This window comes from Taudactylus pleione, unplaced genomic scaffold (genome assembly GCF_031769625.1).
Source record: "Taudactylus pleione unplaced genomic scaffold, aTauple2 ptg000430l, whole genome shotgun sequence".
NCBI lineage: Eukaryota > Metazoa > Chordata > Amphibia > Anura > Myobatrachidae > Taudactylus > Taudactylus pleione.
Genome location: NW_028284832.1, coordinates 1,175,243 through 1,193,686, shown reverse-complemented (window position 1 = coordinate 1,193,686; position 18,444 = coordinate 1,175,243). Strand labels below are relative to the sequence as shown.

Sequence of the window (18,444 nt, the reverse complement as noted above, 5' to 3'; positions counted from 1 at the left end):
CCTCCCCTGTCGTCTGGCGTTGATGCTTCTGACTTAGAGATCAGCAGCAGCACAGACTTTTAACAGACAGAGCCGTAACTATATTTTGGTGCCCTATGCCAGATAAAGTATCAGCGCTCTCCCCTCCCCATTTTTAAAAAAAGGGACATTAGTCACGTTCCATAGATGCACACCAGGCTCTCCCCCACACCAATCCCTCTATACAGCCATGATCTCCCCTGTACCACTCTTTATAGCCTGAATCTCACATGTACCCCATATACAGCCTGCATCTCTCCCCGTACCCCCAAATACAGCCTAGCACAGGAGACACTTGATACTCCGCCATCCACACCCCCAGCAGGGGGTGAGATCGGTGGGTTCTGGCCATGGGGTGGTGACGGTTCCCACTCTTAGTTACGGTCCTGCAGACAGAACTGGCCACGGGTGGCACTGCCGGGTGATGGCGGCACCCCCCAACCAGCCGGCGCCCCTGGCGTGTGCCATCCTGGCCAATAGAAAGATACGCCCCTGTGTGAGACCTCACTTCCCCACACTGCCGTTTGCTGTATGGAGATGGAAACTGCTCGTCTCTTGTGGCTGTTTGGGCTACCTCTTGGGCACGGCACCAAGTGCAAGCCTCCGGTTATCGCTGTTGGAGAGAACCCGTTGACTGGTATGCATATTTACAACACCGTAACCTATATCTGTTCCTTCTGAAGGAGCATTGACTGAGCCCCCTGTTATTTACCATCTAAATATTATAAATACCATACTTCATGATTTAATTATAAGGGATGTGGCTACTACTCTCTAACTATAAAAGAACGGTTATAAGATTTTTGTCAAAATCGCCGGTATATCATTTTCATTGAGTGACTATACCATTACCAATATTTGGATACAAGCGACCAGCACCTGGACTAGTTACTGGCAACAGTAACAATTTGGTCTCTCTGAGATTGATTGTTACATATTCTGTCTTATTGAGAGTCTGATCAACTCTTTATTGCAGTTTAACAATTATATACATTTTTTTTCATTCATGCTGTTTTAATGTCTAGCTGTCAATTGATATAATATATGCAATGTGATTTTATATTTTAATTATTTACCTACTTTTCATATTGCCACTTTTTATTGCTTTTTATTTATTTGATTAAAATTTATGTCTGGTTAATACCTGTCTTTGCGCTATATTGATGTCCCCACTTTAGTATTGGAGCGCAGTTTATTCTTGTTTGGCTTTTCTAGTGAGGTTCACAATTACCACCTCTTTATACTGCTGCATTTATACTTTATCATCCTTGACTAGCGCTGGGTATGAAAATTTTTTTTCTAGTATGTCAGTAATCTTTTAAAAGTACTATTTCACATATGATTGTAACCATAAAGGTATATTTGGTAGAAATTTTTTTTTTTTTCACTTTTAACCATTTTTAATCTAGAACAGCAAAACCTCTCAAAAACATTTTCACCTATCTTAACCTTTGGCCTCGTTAATGGGAGTCTCTTTGAGATGTGCAGCTTCAAAATCTTCATTTCCCAGATGGGGACGATAGCGGTTTATTTTAGGAGTATATATGTTCTCCCCAGAAAATTTTGCGAGCCGGGTGGCATCAATAGGTAGTCGGGTGCGGGCCTTCGAAATAAACAGCGCCAAGATACTGCTCAATACTGTAATTGCGTTTTGGACTCAGAATTTTTTTACAGTGCCCAGATACTGTCCAATTTTTGGAGGGACTTTTTTATGTATTTTTTAAATGCGAATATGCTGGCTACATGGTAAGAAGCCAGAACCTAATCCCGACAGCCAGCTTCCCGACTGCTTTATCCTGGCATGGAAAGAACTCTGAATACACACTCACACTCAGTTCAGCGTGATGGGTGAAGTGCCGTTCTGGAGTGACACATTGCGCTTGTCGGCGTCTCATGTTTTATGGAGAATTGACTTGAATTCCCCGATTGACTCGTAGATGAATTTAAGCGTATTATGGTTTTGTTTACCACTTTAGTATCCTCCCCTCCCTCATGCCAGAATGCTTTGCGGATGGGTGGGACACCTTGCTATATGGTTAACTCGCTTGTACCGATCTCATGGCCTAACACAAGCTGTATTTCGTTAAGGGTAATTCAATTGCACGCAGTGTGATTAGCGCCGGAAAGGGTTCTCGGAGCTGTTCAATTGACCGTGCTGTTAGCCCGACTAAAGGGTTTCTTCTCGCACTCTCCATTGGCTGCTGCAAATGGGGGAGAAAATGGTGTGTTGTGAGCTGGCAGTGCTGCAAAACCAGGCCATCGGGGGTGTAGGAAGAAATAAGAAATCTGCTAATCTTCCTTACCCCTCCCTACCTCCAGTAATGCCTGCCCCTAACCCCCACTTTCCCCCAGTACTGTCCCAAATGCTATCTACCTCCTCCCTGTCCCAACTGCTGCCTGCCCTGATCTCTTCCCTGCATCTAGTATTTCCCCACAGTAAAGCCTGCCCCTAACCCACCTGCTCCCTGCCTCAACCCCCAGCTCTACCCCAACGGCTGCCTGCCCCAAGCATTGCCAAACTGCTGAAAAGTAAAATTCACATGTAGAAGTCCAGTTTTTCTTACTACAAGTTTGATGTATTTATCTGCAGTGACCACTCCAGTGGTTTATTTTTTCCTCCTGATATGATCCAACAAATCTCCACAAGATTTTTACCTAAAAGAGAAGAAAATATATATGGTGCAGTACATTCCAAACATGCAAAGGTATTTATAAAAATGGATCATATGTAAATATGACGTACATGAAAAAGGGAATTATTATTATTATTATCCTTTATTTATATGGCGCCACAAAGGTTCCGCAGCGCCTTACACAGTACATAAATGAGCACACAAGAAAAACGGTTAATAGTAATACAAAACAATGCAGGACAAGGACAAGGTTATAAACTCAGCTGCAAAACACAAGCAGCAGGACATGAGCAACCAGGTGGTAGGTGCCATTGTAGGGAGTTAGGAGTAAATTATACTATAAGTAGGGGGAGGAGAAGCACGTGAGGATGAGGGCCCTGCTCGTGAGAGCTTACATTCTAAAGGGGAAGGGCAGACAGACAGGGGCGACACAGAGGGGTAGAAGTGAAGAAGGAGCATGGAGCAGTGGGTTAGGAATGGATATGTGCTGCGGAATGTGTGTGTATAAGACGACCTGATGTTATGTAAAAATTAAGTCCTTCATACATCTATCTCTATGATAGAAAATAGATTGTTTGTGTTATTTACATGAGAGATGTACAAAGTAAAGTAGAAGCACTTTAATTTGTGTGTTACATTTTAGCATCTATATACAGCCTGACAAGAAATTCAGCTATTATGGGACTGTCCCGCCATCCTAATACAGTAGTGACTACTTTAGTTCCAGCTGCTGGGTGCTATGCCATGCTCCTGTGAGTGGGTGCATCTCACATGCTAGACCCACTCACAAAATCTGTATGTAATGCAGGCTATCGGAATGTCTCCTGTTAGAATACAGACAGCGGCATCCTGATGGTTGGTATACCGACAAGGGTTGGGTAAGTATACTTACTCTCCCACCCTTTTTATAGCCTAACCCTCTCCTCCCCCTTAGTGCCCAACCCTCTCCCCCCCCCCCCCCCCCCCCCCCCCCCCCCCTTAGTGCCTAACCGCACAATTATCTGTACTCTGGATGCTACAAGTATTACTGCATTATTTGTTTTATGTATGTCATCTTTTTTACATATGAGATTTTTTTTTATGAATAAATACCTTTACATGTTCAGTACATTCTGCTCTTCATATTTATATTTTTTTATTTTCTTTTGGGTAAAAATCCTGCAGCGATTAATTTGTTGATTATAGCCAAAAAAAAACACCACTGCTGTGGGCACTGCAGATAAATACAACTAAGTAAGAAATAGTGGACTTATCCATGTGAATGAGACCTTTTGGATGATACGGTCCCTAAGGTAAGATTTCTCAAATATTTTTTATATTCTGTGTGGGACCACCAGAAGCAACAGTTTTCTCCATATTTTTATTGTGTATTTCTGGTGGCAGGGAACCAACGTGAAAAATGTATAGGCCGCATATCTGAGGGCGCCTGCACAAATTCCACTCAATTTTACTATATATGGATTCCCCAAACTTCTAGCTGCCTTTACCCACCCCCTTCCTACCGCCAGCACATTAATGCCTGCCCTTACCTGCTCCCTAGCACTGCCTGCACCCCCCTTTACCCCAACTGATCCCTGCCTCCAGCACCACCCCAACTGCTGCCTGCCTCAAGCTATTTTTATAAACCGTGTATGTGTAAGCAATGTGGAGTGGTCTGATGTGATGTAAGGAAGCATACGGGTGCCCAACAGCATAAATTGTCATGGGACCTAGAAACTGAAGTAGGGCCATTATCTTTGCTCAGCGTGATCACTGACCTTGCATGACTTGACCCTCTTGGGAACACTGTTTAGACCAGTCTAGTTATGTATTGTTTTTTGTTTCCTTGACATCCCTAGTTACACCTCCGATCTAATTGAGGTGTACTAATAATAATGCTAGCTGCTATGGCCGGTTGCGGTGTGCCACATGGGGAAGTGCAGGCAAACATTGCAGACCTATCTCTATACTTGTTGTTGGCCTGTCCTGTTTTTAGTGTGCCTTACTACTTATCCTCTACTCTTGTATGTGAACTTTTTATGTGTGGGGAATTCAATTGCTTTTGCATGCCTTATTCCTCCATAAATTGGGCGATATTGAATTTATTTTTTTATACACTCATGTCGCTCCCAATTAGTTTGGCCGCATAAAGTGGCTAAACCGGTCTAAAGCACTGGTTAGCATTGCCATACAGCCGTTTGGGCGCCCAAAACCAGGAACCAGCCTCAGAAGGCTGGGAGCAGAAATCATGTTATCACACCTGTCTGCAGGAACAATTCAGTAGCTGCTGTTGGGCACGCAATACTGCTACGGGCGGTGGAAACAATAGAATTCCCCCTGTGTGACTGGGCTACATGCCATTGATGCTACCAGATTTTAAAGGATGTGGGCCATAGATTGACTCTCTGGTTAATTTTTGATTGCCATCTTTTTTTTATTTTTTTTTCTTCTAAGATATAGGTTCCCAAACTCTGCCATTACAGTCCAGGTTTTAAGTATTTCCATGCTAGAGCACAGATGACTTAATCAGTACATCGGTCAATTTGATTTAACCATCTGGACTGTAATTGGGGGAGTTCAGGAACCTCGAGATAAAATGACCTATAGCATCATAATAGACTTGGTACAATTACAATTGCCATCATTTTGTATGAGATTCAGGGCAGGCATGGTATATATGTGAATCCTCCATACAGAGCGCTATGGTGAGCGTAATCTGCACAAGCCTTGTCCTTGAACATGTTCTGCTGCCGCCCACTTATTTATTTTTCTACAGATACTAGATATTTTTACATGTATATTTTGCATGACTGCTGCTATAGCAACTGAAGTAGAGTGTTGGTGACTGGGAATGAAGTGGCACATATCTGCTGGAGACCTGTTAATGCTGCAGTCACAGCAGTATAGGCTTTTGATTACAAGGTGATTTGCATGTTTAGTATTGCTGCGTTATTTTATTTTTTATAACTGTGGATATGAATATACGTAGAAGCCATGTGGTTGTGTTGTGTTTTTTTTTTTTTTTTAAATTTAAACTGAAGTTAAAGGCTTCCTGAAATGTTGTGTATGTGACTATGTTCCAGCTGAGATTGCAGTGTGTGTTTTCGTAGAATGTACTTATGCCTGTAGTAGGGATTTCTCAGTTTTGCATCAGAAACTGGTGCAGCTTCAGCGTACTGGAGGCACGAAGTTAGTATTGATAGGTGTTGGCTATTTGTAAGAGTGAAACGTGTTTGGGCTCCACCCCCTTTTTCTTTTTCAGTAACGTTCAGTCATTGTTATGCACTGAACCTATTTGCCCTATTGTGTAGATTACCGTTTAAAACTATAGAACAAGTTTAGCTAGGCCCTGTGTGTTTTAACCTCTCAGGATGAATATTGTGTAGAATGTTTAACTGCAGCTGTATTGTTTAAATTTCTCTTTTTGTGCTCTTAAAAGGACTATAAAATTATTTCTTTTTTTGGGGGGGGGGGGGGAGATTCAATTCAGCAAGATGCTGAATAGTCCCGGGAAGGAATCCTGGAGCTATTTAATTCACTACGCTGTTAGCCCGACTAAGGATTTCTTCTTGCACCCTCCTGAGGGTTGTGAGCACAGATCAGACTAAAGTTCCGGCCGCAATGTTTTTGTGCATTACGCGCGCTAACAGCCTCATGGATGACACTTAAGTCACACTAACCGGCATATTGTAACGAAAGTGGTTTTAGTCAGACTTAACAGCACAGTGAATTGAATAGCTCTGGGAACTCCTTCCTGGTGCTATTCACATCGTGCTGAACTTAGCTCCTGGACTATGCCTGGGAGCTAGTTAGTTCCAGCGCCTGCCACTTTTGTGTGACAATGCATGAGGTTATCAGTGTTAAGCAGCTTCTGTGTGACCGAAATCCTTGATCAATGCAGTCTGGGGCTGGTTGTGGAAATCCATTGTATAGCACTTAGTCCTGGAGCTAAATTCCTGCACAATAATTAATTTGCCCCATTAGAAGAATGTGCTTACAAGGGGCGTGTGCAATAAGTTTCCGGATGCACAAAAAAGTATTATTTACAAACCAAGTGAACATTAATTTTTTTTCAAAGTGTTTGCCAGAGGGGTAGGTCTATGCAAAGTTGTATGCACTCAAACCACTTGGAGAAGCAGCTGGACTAGTGCGAAGCCGGTATTTCTTGTACATTCTGGATTAGTGTCTCAAGTGCAACTTCCAGTGACTTGAAACTCATCCCATGCATCTTGTGCTTCATTTGTGGGTACATGAAGTCACAGGGGACAGGTGCGTTGTCGTAATGAAGAAGGGAACTACAAGCGCAAGTTCTTGGATGGTGGCTGGAATTGGCTTCCAGCATTTGCAGTAGGCATTGGTTGACTTGCCAGTCCCCAGTGACTGCACTGCTGCATGAGTGGATTGGTAGCTACATGACCAGTCTTGGCCACAAACAGCCGCCATCTGCTTGGCCACGCTGCACTCACTTTGGAACTTCTGTGGTGGTGCACGGTCCACTGAGCCGACTGTTTTGGTTTCGGTCAAAACTGTAGATCCAGGATTCATCGCCACTGAAGAACTCCCAGAAAGAGTTTAAGCGACCGCCATCAAACCTGGCCATCAGTCACCCGATCTGCCTCCTGCTCTTGAGTTAGCTGATGGGGGACCCAGTGTGCAGAAAACTTTCTCAGGCCAAGCTTTTCGTGGAGTATCGAGCTGATGGAACCCGATGAGATGCCCATTTCCTTCTCCAACTGGGCTACGGTAATCCTGGCGTCCACCTCAACTATGGAAGAAACGTTGACCTCAACGATGGAGGTCACAGGTCGGCCGCACCGAAATTCTGCAAACCGCTCCAAACACAGTGGGTTGGGACGTATATCAGCTAACGCTCCTGTCATCAGGACAGCATACACACCTATACAATCCAACGGCCGTTCTCTCGATATTGGATGAACGGCCCGATGATTGTATGGGTGCGTAACCAGCTTTAGAATGGGGTGTAATTACCAGAAGGTATGTAATATGAACACTTCATTTCCATATGGTCAAAGATGTACAAATTAAACCATAAACAAGTAGTTGTCCATTGTGCAGCCTGAGCTGTGACCAAAATGAAGTTTGTCCAAGTAATATTTTTTTGGACAAACCAATCAAATAACATGAGTTATGTCCTTGATTAAAGAAATGCATACAGAAAACATTTGCTATTTACGAAGTGAAAAGTGCTATCAGTTCTTTTGAACTTGGTTATGCTAATTGTAGTTTTCCTTCCATTTACTCCTATAATATCTAACATATAGTATAATGTACTGTACATTAACCCATTACAATGTGGATTTTAGCATGCTATTGGAGGGCAGAATATGACATAATGAATGGTCTGTGTGGGCTATCCTGTGGGCATACTAAACGTTAACATATCTTTTTGAAACTGATCATTTCTGCTATTTGGAGGCTGCGGCTTGTTGCATACCTTGCATTGACAATGTTTCAGTGCCGCCTGTGTACTTTGAAAGGTCAGGATTTAATTCCTGGAGTGTTTCTTGAGCAGCGTTGGGCTACTATGGTTCTGTTGTGGGGAATATGTTTTTATTAACGCACTGATGTTTTTGACTCTATTAAAACACCCAACATTTTAAAATGGAATATTGCTGCATTGGATTGAAACTGAGAATATAGATAGAAACACAGGCTTGTTTGTGTGCTGATAGAGTACAGAAGCACTTAGTAGATTGTGGAAATGCCTTTAAATACAGGCAGTGCATTTAAATGTACATTTTACATCACTTCATCTTGTACATGGTTTAATCACTAAATTTAGACATGGCTGACTTGGTTTCTTTGATTTTCAAGTGCTGAGAAACAAGCTGGACATTGTGAATTTCTTTAAGACTTTCATTTTATTTAGCTGTATACTTTTGCTCGCAAAACAATTGAATATCGCCCCATCTAAAGTGATGGGAGATCGCCGTGCAAGTTTCATAATCAATGTAACGGCTTAAGCTTGGTCACAAATCTGTCCATTTCCAGTTCATGTAGTGGTCAAGCTAGATAAGATAGGTAAATCCAGCCCTTTGGACAAAGTGGTAGGGGGCGATTCAATTGTTTTCACCAGCAGCTATGAGTAACTGGTTCCCATCGGAGCAATTCAGTTGTTGCTTCATTCAGGCATGAATGCCCCGGGTGGCATTGAATATTTAGACGGGAGATGGGGCCGCGATAACACAATTGAATTGCCCCCTTTACAATATTTTTTTGTTTTTGCAATATCTTTCTAGTATTTTTGATCAGGCTATTTTTTTTTTCTTTGCTTGTTGCAATAAGTTATTAGGCTGATTGGCTAATATTGCTGTATGTGTGGCCAGCATGGTTAGGTTGGTTTTTAGCTCTTGACAAAATAGTTGTTGTCGCAAAGTACACATCCATGACACACAATACTGTGGATAGCTGCTGTGATGGGCTACTGCAACAATGTGAGCGACTACTACTGAAACAGTAATTGGTGGTGAGGATACAGTGGCAGTATTTGTACCAAAGGGCAGCGGGCATTTATGACTGCATGATTTGTATTGTTTTATTGTAAGGTCTCTGTGACGTGCTCATGTTTTATACTTCATTTTAATGACAACATGTTTGTTTTCTTGTTTCAGACACTTAATACAAGCTTGGGCAAAACACTGGATTTTTACATGTGAATAGCATATCGTGGCTTTCCACTATGGAGTCGGTAAATATTGCATTGAATTTTTTTTTTTTTTTTTTCTGCCAGTCTTTTTCCTGTTACTCTTTATCATAAAAATGTGTTCTTGTAATGCTTTAAATGTAACATTACTATTGGCAAGCGGCAGAGCTTCAGTATCCCATTTTATTGGCAGTTTGCTTTTTTTTGTTTGTTATATGCTATGCGAATATCTATGCATGGAATGGTTACCGAACAGGATTTTTTTGGGCGATTCAATAGTTTTTTGGGTCCCCAAATGCAATAGGAACAATAGAGCAATTTAATTGTCGCTTTGTTTTAGTGTCTGAGCCAGCGTGTACAAGCTCAAAAGCACGGGTTTAGCTGTGTATAGCAGCTAACCCTGTCTAATATCCAGCTTTTGGGTGCTCAAAAAGCCAACTTATCGCACATTTCTGCTCACCACCTTTGGAGTCTGATCAGGAATGTGTATCTGCGGCTATGCGCACCAAAACGAGGTAACAATTGCATTGCTCAGTCAGATGTCCATTACTTTATGGCACCCTATAAAACAATTGGATTGCCCCCTTTGTATGTTGTGGTTTAAATAGAATATGCGCACAAAATGAAATTGCCCACTGGCTTATTTGTGAATGGTTGAATTTTAAGAGTGCACTGTCTTTATGGTCTTGTTCTAATGCTTTTTCTGTCTTGCTGACCTGGCAACGGTCTTCCCAATAATATAGTGGGCCAAAATATGTCCTCTAGAGATGCAAGTCTGACCAATGAGTGCATACTAATGTCATTTTCGTGGATTTTTCATTGTTGCTGTAACTTTAAACATGGTTCATTGCAACCCTTTGATTTGTTCTGTGTTCTTTTGCTTGCAGGCTTTGAAGTTCCTCTTTATAGTGCATTATGCTCCCAAAATTAGTGTTCATTTTTGCTTCAAACACTGACTGGCCTATAGCTAAGACCTTGTACGTTGAAGGCACAATTGACCTTTTTTCAGATTGATTGTAGTCGTGTTTTGAGTGGTACGCTTTATAGGATTTTCCTGCATTTTTACTAATCCGTCCACGTGGACTGAATGTGTGGCCTCTGGTGCTGGCTAATGTGATCAAGTGATTGTATACTCAGTATGTTGTAAATGCCTGTGTGGCCACTTTGAGTAGAGATGGAGCTTTTATGTTAATATCTTCCAGTTTAGCCATCATTAGGATTGAGTAATCACTTGGTTTCCCTCACGCCTTTACATGTCGTCCACTGAATAATTTATATAAATCATTGGGGCTGATTAATTTAAGCATGCTGTTGGCGTCGGTAGGGAGCTCCCGGTGCTATTCAATTCCTTGTGCTGTTAAGTTTGACTAGTCTAGTCTGACTTACGTCAGAGAGTGCTGGTTCTCAAGACTAAAGTAGGGTGTTTGGTCGCGAGAACTGGAATTCTCCGACTAAAGTGGCGTCTGCGAGGCTGTTAGCGCCGTGTTAAGCCTGGAAACGGCCAAAGGGCTGGCACTATCGGATTTCTCCTTGCACCCTCAAGAGGGTGCGAGATGAAATCCTTTAGTCGCCCTAACAGCGTACTGAATTGAATAGCTCTGGGATAATATAATTTATTTCAGGGACTGATGTACTTAATGAAGTCATTTTCTTTACAAGACTCACAAGCAAGAGTTACATATAAGGCTGTAGTTGCATTGATATGAGATTCTGGAGTGATATGGTCAGCTTGTTTACTGTACAATCCAAATATATTCAGGGTAACCTTATACAAACGTAGTTAAGGTGTGTAGTCTTGTGTTATCAAAACTGCACTGTCCATTTCGCAATCTATTAGGGGACTTCGATACAATGCAATGTGGCAGGGGGAAACGTGCCAAGCCGGTGGGTGCGCTGACATTTTGGGATGTCATGTCAATCATGCAGAATGTAAATCCTCCATAGACAGCTGAATGAACTGTAACACCCCTGTGGGAGTTTTAGCATCACTCTCGGCTTTAGGTGACAAGGAATGGTGTATATATTTGGAACATTTATTTACTGGTTATATTAAGGGTTGGAAACACTTAACACTTTTAACAATCATGGATTGACTGTATCTGGTAGGGCCTACATTAAAAGTTTATCGCACCTTTAGGCGGTATGAGGGAGAACTTGCTCTGCTGGCTGTTTCGGATTGGCACGTGGCATCCATCATGCGGAATTGAATTTCCCCTCTGAGGGGGCAACTCAATTTTTTGTTTTTTTGTTTAAAGTGTGCTAATTGACGCCCAATGTTGCATTTCAGTTGTTTTTGATCGCCCATTAATCACTCTTGACACACCAAATTTGACCTGGTTTAGCCATGTAAAATGCCTAAACTAGTCTAATGTATGGAACCATGGAGTTTTCGCACATTGCTCAGGTGCGGATGAGCAGAAATGGCTGCCTCAGGAGGATGCAAGGAGAAATCATTTGTCTGACTAAACAGCGAGCTGAATTGAATAGCTCCAGGAGCTCCTTTCCGGCGCTATAAACAGCGCACTGAATTGAATTCCCCCTCAATGTCTTATGTATTTCCAACATTGTGTATGGAAGCACATACAGAAATATGTAAAACCCCTCTGTACATGCATAGGGCGGAATTTAATTGTTTAAGTGCGCCCGATATCCCATCTAAAGTGACGGAAGTTCGTGGGGTACTATTCAATTGATGCCTGGTTATCGTGCCCATAGGGATCCGGTTTAGCTGCGTAAAACTAATACCCCCGACCAAAATGCTGGGCGCGATCGCGAAAAGTGCCCTTTGGGCGTCCAAAAGGGTCACTTTTTGCTTTTTTCAGCTCACACTCCCCTGGGGGTGTGCACTGAAATGGTGCGCCAGACCGGAGCAACAATTGAATAGCTCCGCCGTGCGCGAAGAGGGCTGGAAACAACTGAATTCCGTCCTTAGAGGCAGTTTAATTTCGCATAATGTTTTGCATGTTTCGCCCAAATACAGTAATCCCTGCATCAAAAGCTTTCCTGTGTCATGTGAGGCAAAACTGCCTATTTTAGATGGAATGGTAAAGCACCGCCATTTTGTATTGAGCCCCTCAGGAGATTCACTTTGGCAGGCTGGACGCTATGGGGCAGCATGGATTGATGGTTAGCATTGCTGCCTTACAGCCCTGAGCAGGGGCACAGAGGGGGGGGGGCAGCGGATACAATTTGCCCTGGCTTCCAGAGTGGGTCCGGCGCAGCGTGTGCTGGGATGCAGTGGGAGATTGCTGTGGCTGCTGCTTAGCAGCCGCGAGCAATCTCCTATGCCTGAGGGGGGGGGGGGGTAGTGATCACACTGATCGCGCGCCCCCCCTGGCTTTGCGCCGGGCTGAGGGCTGCTACGCGGTGTTGCAAAAGTATCCTTTTTCTCTTTCTTTGAGGGGGTGTGGCCTCCTCCCTTGATTAGGCTACGCCCCCTCTTTACCGGGGCCTGGCGGCGTTCTCTACGCCCCTGAGAACTTGGGTTTCATTCCCACCAAGGCTCTAACCTCTCTACAATCTTTCAAATGGGCTCTCAAGACCCACTTTTTCATCAAAGCCTTCCAGCTCTCATCCTAACTCTGTGCTACCTGCTTTTTCCTCCACGTCTACCCCATCTGTGTCACACCTGTTTGTCTGCCCCTCCCTTTTAGAATGTAAGCTCTTACGAGCAGGGCCCTCTACCCTCTTGTGCTTCTCCCTATTATACTTTCATCTACTTTTCACTCACCACTAGGGCACCTAACACTTGGTTGCTTATGCTCGTTTGCTTATGTGGGTGTTATGGTTGCTAATGTAGCTATATATATTATCCATGTCCTCATCCTGTATTGTATTGTATGTCACTGGTCACCTATTTGTTTATGTACTTTGTAAGGCGCTGCGGAACATTTGTGGCGGCATATAAATTAATAACTGTTTGGAGTTTGCATTCTCTCCCCATACTAGCTTAATTTTCTACTGGGTGGTTTCCTCCCACAATCTAAAAACCAACTGATAGGTTAAATGTATGTTTCTCAAGGATTAAGTACCCAGTGTTACTTAACCCAGGAGATGCACCTTACCCTGACCAATACACGGGGCTTAGTCGCAGTAAACTGCTTCTTCTACTGCATCGTTCATTTCTGAGGGGCTATCGTGTGGTACAGATTGAATCGGAGTTCGTCATTAGGGACTGCCTCGTCCCCCAAATCACTTAAGACAACGGTGTGGTTTGCTTCTTCCCTTTTTATTTTATTTCTGAAATTGTAAGTAATTTGTGTGCAACCTTTTATTTAATATTATAATCTTGTAATTTTTTGTAACTAAGCTTTGAAGGTATTCTTGAATTAAAACATTAATTCTAGTTCTGGAACTGTGTTTTTATGACCCAAGGCCTCATCTGGCTCACGTTACCTATTTTTACTAAGTGTGCATAATCGTATAGCAGGTAAGAGCAAAGGCTTACCCTGTATTTAATACTAAAGTTCCCCTTTGCTGGTGACAGCTATCAGGTTTATTTAACCATGCGTGCTGAGTTAACTTGTAAAAGTCACGTGCGACTATTCTCAGATTGGCGTATCTGGAGAGATCGGCTGGAGGCCCGTGGCAGTTAAGTGCTGGATGCGACATTATCGGGTGCAGTGACAGGCACGAGGCACTGTTTGACGCAGATTTGTGCTGGCACTATCAGGGGGGTTTCAGCAGAAATCAGTTAGTTGTGGTTTACTGCGTGGGAATTTAATGATGCCAGGCACTTGACGTGGAAGCTACATCCCTGTGGTGCTAATTGAATCCCTCCATATATTGTAAGCTACACCGGGGCAGGGACTGATGAAAATATTTTGTAATTCACTGCAGAATATGTGCACTCTATATATAATTATTTACCATTGAAACGGCATACATCGTCCATCTACATTGCAGGTTTTACCTTTCATCACCACATCACGCTAAATTGAATTTCCTCCTTGGTCTAATACACAGGTTCTCAAACTCTGTGCTCAGGATCCCAAACAGTGCATGTTTTCCAGGTGTCCTCACAGAATCACAAGTGAAATAATTAGCTCCATCTGTGGATCTCTTAAAATGTCAGTGAGTAGAATAGACCTGAGCACCTGCTGGGTGACCTGAAAAACGAGACCTGTCGGGTCCTGAGGACAGAGTTTGGGAACCACTGGTCTAATACGTTCGATTATACACTGAAGAACCTTCATTCCTTTAAGTCCTGCCTCATACCCCATAGAGGTGTGCAGGAAACATTGTTGCAGGCATTACCAAAACCATGGTCCACACTTTTAATCCCCAAACTGAAAAAATAGTTGCTTTGTTTTTTTTGGGCCCACCCCTGTTTTCATTCTGTTGAACATAGTCTCAGATTTCAGGCTGCTTTGCTTGGAATGTTTCTATAATGAAGCCAGTAAGGAACTCTGTTCTGCTGCAAGGCAGCTGGTTTCTGCACATCTAGCAGTCAGAGTGGTATTTCTTGTTTGTTTTCCTAGTAAAGTGCTTTCCTCTGCTTTCCATGCACCACGTCTGGGCTCAGGCATCTTAATGGACTCATTCTGTGTGAGTGTTTGGGAGTAATGTTACATTGTGTGCTCTTCCCCCGCACCATTTGCTTTATGCCTCCAAGCAGGCGTGTTCTTCACGTGACTGACTTTTTTTTTTTTTTTCCCTTCCAGTAGCATGTTAGTGCAGCATGCGTCTTGTTCTTGTGCCCGAGGCCCCTATTTGCTTGTTTTATGTATTGGTAATAGACTATACCGTATACCAGGAGACACATGAATTTCACGTCACCACATATATCAGTAGATCACAGCACCACAAACAGTGCTTTATAGGATTGCTCCTGTCCTCCGTTGTCTGTGTGGTCTGTCAGTTGTGAGAACAGAGGCTTATCTCCCTTTAATGTTGGGTGTAGTAATGCATGTAATGTAACAACCGCCTCATCTTATGCTCTCCTTCACTTGTGCAGAGCTGGGTCAGTGTCTGTCTAAGCAGCCAGAGTGGCAATAAGTTCTAGAGATGACCTGTTTTGCTCTTTCTGTACAGTTTCATGGTATTCTGTTAAAATTAAGGTAAAACAGTGCCTGACAGTGTAGTGGGACTGTCTACATGTGAGTAGATGCTAAAAACCTTTTCAGATGAATACATGTTTAACTAGGTGTTACTATTATTAAATAAAAGGTAGCCAATTCTGTCTTAAATCCCCCGCCCCCTTCTCAAAAGAAAACAAAATGCTTTATATAGATGTGCTGTGGACTGTTCTCTCTGAGCAGTCTCTGTGCTGCCGGCTGAGAGCCTCGCACTGGCGGTTGCTATGCAACGTCTTAGATGGAGTTAAATGTTGTTAGAGGGGATCTAGAAACCTGGCAATTTTAGCAGCTGAATTCGCAGCTCCTGATAACCGGCTGCTGAGATGTTGTGTTAGAGCTTGCCATAACACTAAATGCATGACATTTTTCAGCTTTTTTTTTTTTTATTTATTTTTTAAATTTAGTGAATGGTGCCATAAATTTGAGTGACAATTACCTGAAGAATACCTGTTTTTTGAAGAGCAAAAAAAATTCTGATTTGCACTTGGCTGTCATTAAAGCTACTGTAACTGTATGAATGATACAGCTACTGGAGTGTTGGCAATCAAAAGCTGCAAGGATGTTTCATTTTGTTGGCTGGACAAATACACAGCCCCCAAACATTTGGGTTAAATGCTCAGCGCTATTCAATGACTCGTGCTGTATTCTGCGATTAGGCACGACATGGGCGAAAAGTAATGGGCTCCTAAAACAATTGAATATTGCTTCCCCATCACTTTAGATGGGAGATTGGGAGCAAAAAACAAATGAATACCCCCTCCCCCCTGAGGGGTTCCTATTTGGTGTCAGCAGAAGTGTGACGTCGCTCTTTGGGTACAATTTAGGCTTCTGTTAAGTTTCGGAGCCATCCGTGATGAACCAATATTATGATGGATAAAGTTTACCCTACAAGAGGGCTAGAAGATGGAAAGGGGATACATTTTAGAAAGGGTAGATGAGGCGCTTTACAGGTGCACCTAATAAATGACTAATTCTTATAAATGTATTTTTAGGCAATTATTTTCTGTACACAGTCAGAAGACCTAGATGTACCTGTGCAATAGAGGCACTTAGGCGATGGCAGCAATATGCTTTTCCAGAATGGCACGACTTGATAACAACCTGCTACTTATCACTTTCTCTATGTAGAAGTGTGCAGAAAAAGTAGCATTGTTGAGATTACTGTATATGGCGGATATGTGCCCAGCTGATCATCATGCTGATCTTTGGCAGCACATCCCGCAGTACATAATCTGCCAACTCCAAGGGGGAAATTTAGTTCAAAGCGGCAAATCCATTTTTTTTCCTTTCATGCCATAGAGGTGAAGGGAAAATTTTCGCTGACTGCTCTACCATAAACTGCCAATCTGCGCAGCCGTACATTGCCGTGGAGGCAAGTTTAATAATGCTAACTCCAGTATACCCTTCTGTGGTGTTGACACTTAACTATACCTAGTCAGTTGACCTAGATCCCTAGATTCCCAATTCTCTCCCACGGGAAGACCTTAGTGACTTGGGGGCCTGGCCCATGTAGCCAAGATGACTACATCAGCACTGAGGGGATTAATTCCCTGTGACGCTGCGCCACTATTAGTTAAAGACACAGTTTAAATGTATTTTAAGTAATGTGGTGGTCAGTGGGCGGATTTCAATTGTTTTAGTGCGCCTCATTTCCCGTCTAAAGTGACGGTAGATTGCGGGGTGTTATTAAATTCAAGCCAATTATCTTGCTGATCGCGGCCATAGAGGTCGGGTTTAGCCGCATAAATCAACTACACCCGACCAGTGCTGGGCCCGAACAATAAGTGCCGTTTGGGAGCCCAAACAGGTAACTTTTTTTTTTTGTGCATTTCAGCTCGCCACCCCCAGGGGGTGTGAGCTGAAATGCCAGTGCAGGAGCAACAAATGAATGGCTCTGCTGGGCGTGAAGTGGGCACATACAATTGAATTCCGCCCAGTGTGTAATGCAGCGCCGGAGTCTGGCTATTCTGGGCATCATGGAACCTTGCTTACGCCACTGAATACAACAATAACATGATGCCTGGAAGTTATTCTCCAAGGGCGGAATTCAATTGTTTCCAGCCCCTATCGCGCCCGACGGAGCTATTCAATTCTTGCTCCTGTCGGGCGCGATCAGCTGCCAGCGCTACATTTCAGCTCGCAGCCCCAGGGGGATGAGAGCTGAAATGTGCGAAAAGTGACCTGTTTGGGCGCCCAAACATCACTTTTCGTGGTCGCACCCAGCACTTTACGCGGCTAAACCTGACCTCTATGGGCGAGATCAGCGCGAAAAACGGCAGCAATTGAATAGCGGCCCGCGATCTCCTGTCACTTTAGCCGGGAGATCCGGACCGCGTAATCAATTGAATTCCGCCCCTGTTGTATAATTCCCCCTGATATGTAAACAGCTGGATTTCTTAAAGCAACATCTATGAAAGTCATTGAGAAATCTCTTCCATCCAGGAATGCTAATTATCAAGGCTTATATAACAAGCTGCTGTTGCACACAGGTTTAACCCTGTTTGGGTGCTTATTCAAGTATTGTGCATTGACTGCTATTACACATCAATTAACAATGCAATTAACTACAATTGAGGTCAGGCAACGCCTTTAGCTTAAACAATGGACAGCATGTATGTGCTGTGTGACTGTATTGGAAACCCAATACCGGCTCAGACAAACTGTGCACATTTGCTGTAATGCCCTGATATATGCAGATATTGAAAGCTTCTACAGGTTTTCAGTGCAACAAACACATTCAGAACAGTGTACTGGTTCTCTTATTATATTACCTATTTGAGGTTTCAGTCCTTTTTACCTTGTGGGAAAGACTTAAATGCTGCATAGGTGGACATGGCTCTTAGTATGAATTGTGTGGCACTGCTGCGTAGATTCTGGCTGCAGGGTGCTGTTCTAGACACCCTGCTAACCAGATGAGGCTACCAGAAAAAAGCTCAGAGTGCCAGACCAAATGATTCTGTGGGACTTGTAGGGCATTCACTGCAGTTGCACCTTGCATTAATGCAGTGACTGACTTCTTGATATACAGTGTGTGCTTATTTTTCATCCTTTCTACACATCCTTCCCCCCCCCC

The 18,444-nt window shown here is 43.2% G+C and overlaps 1 protein-coding gene across 1 annotated transcript in view; it reads left to right on the top strand.

Annotated features, from left to right (window-relative positions):
* Positions 1–18,444, top strand: part of ANKRD11 (ankyrin repeat domain 11) — a 208,706-nt gene that overhangs the window by 20,876 nt on the left and 169,386 nt on the right. The window contains exon 2 of the mRNA XM_088447357.1: positions 9,263–9,339. The gene's annotated coding sequence lies outside the window, so the exon portion shown is untranslated. The remainder of the gene's footprint in view (positions 1–9,262; positions 9,340–18,444) is intronic.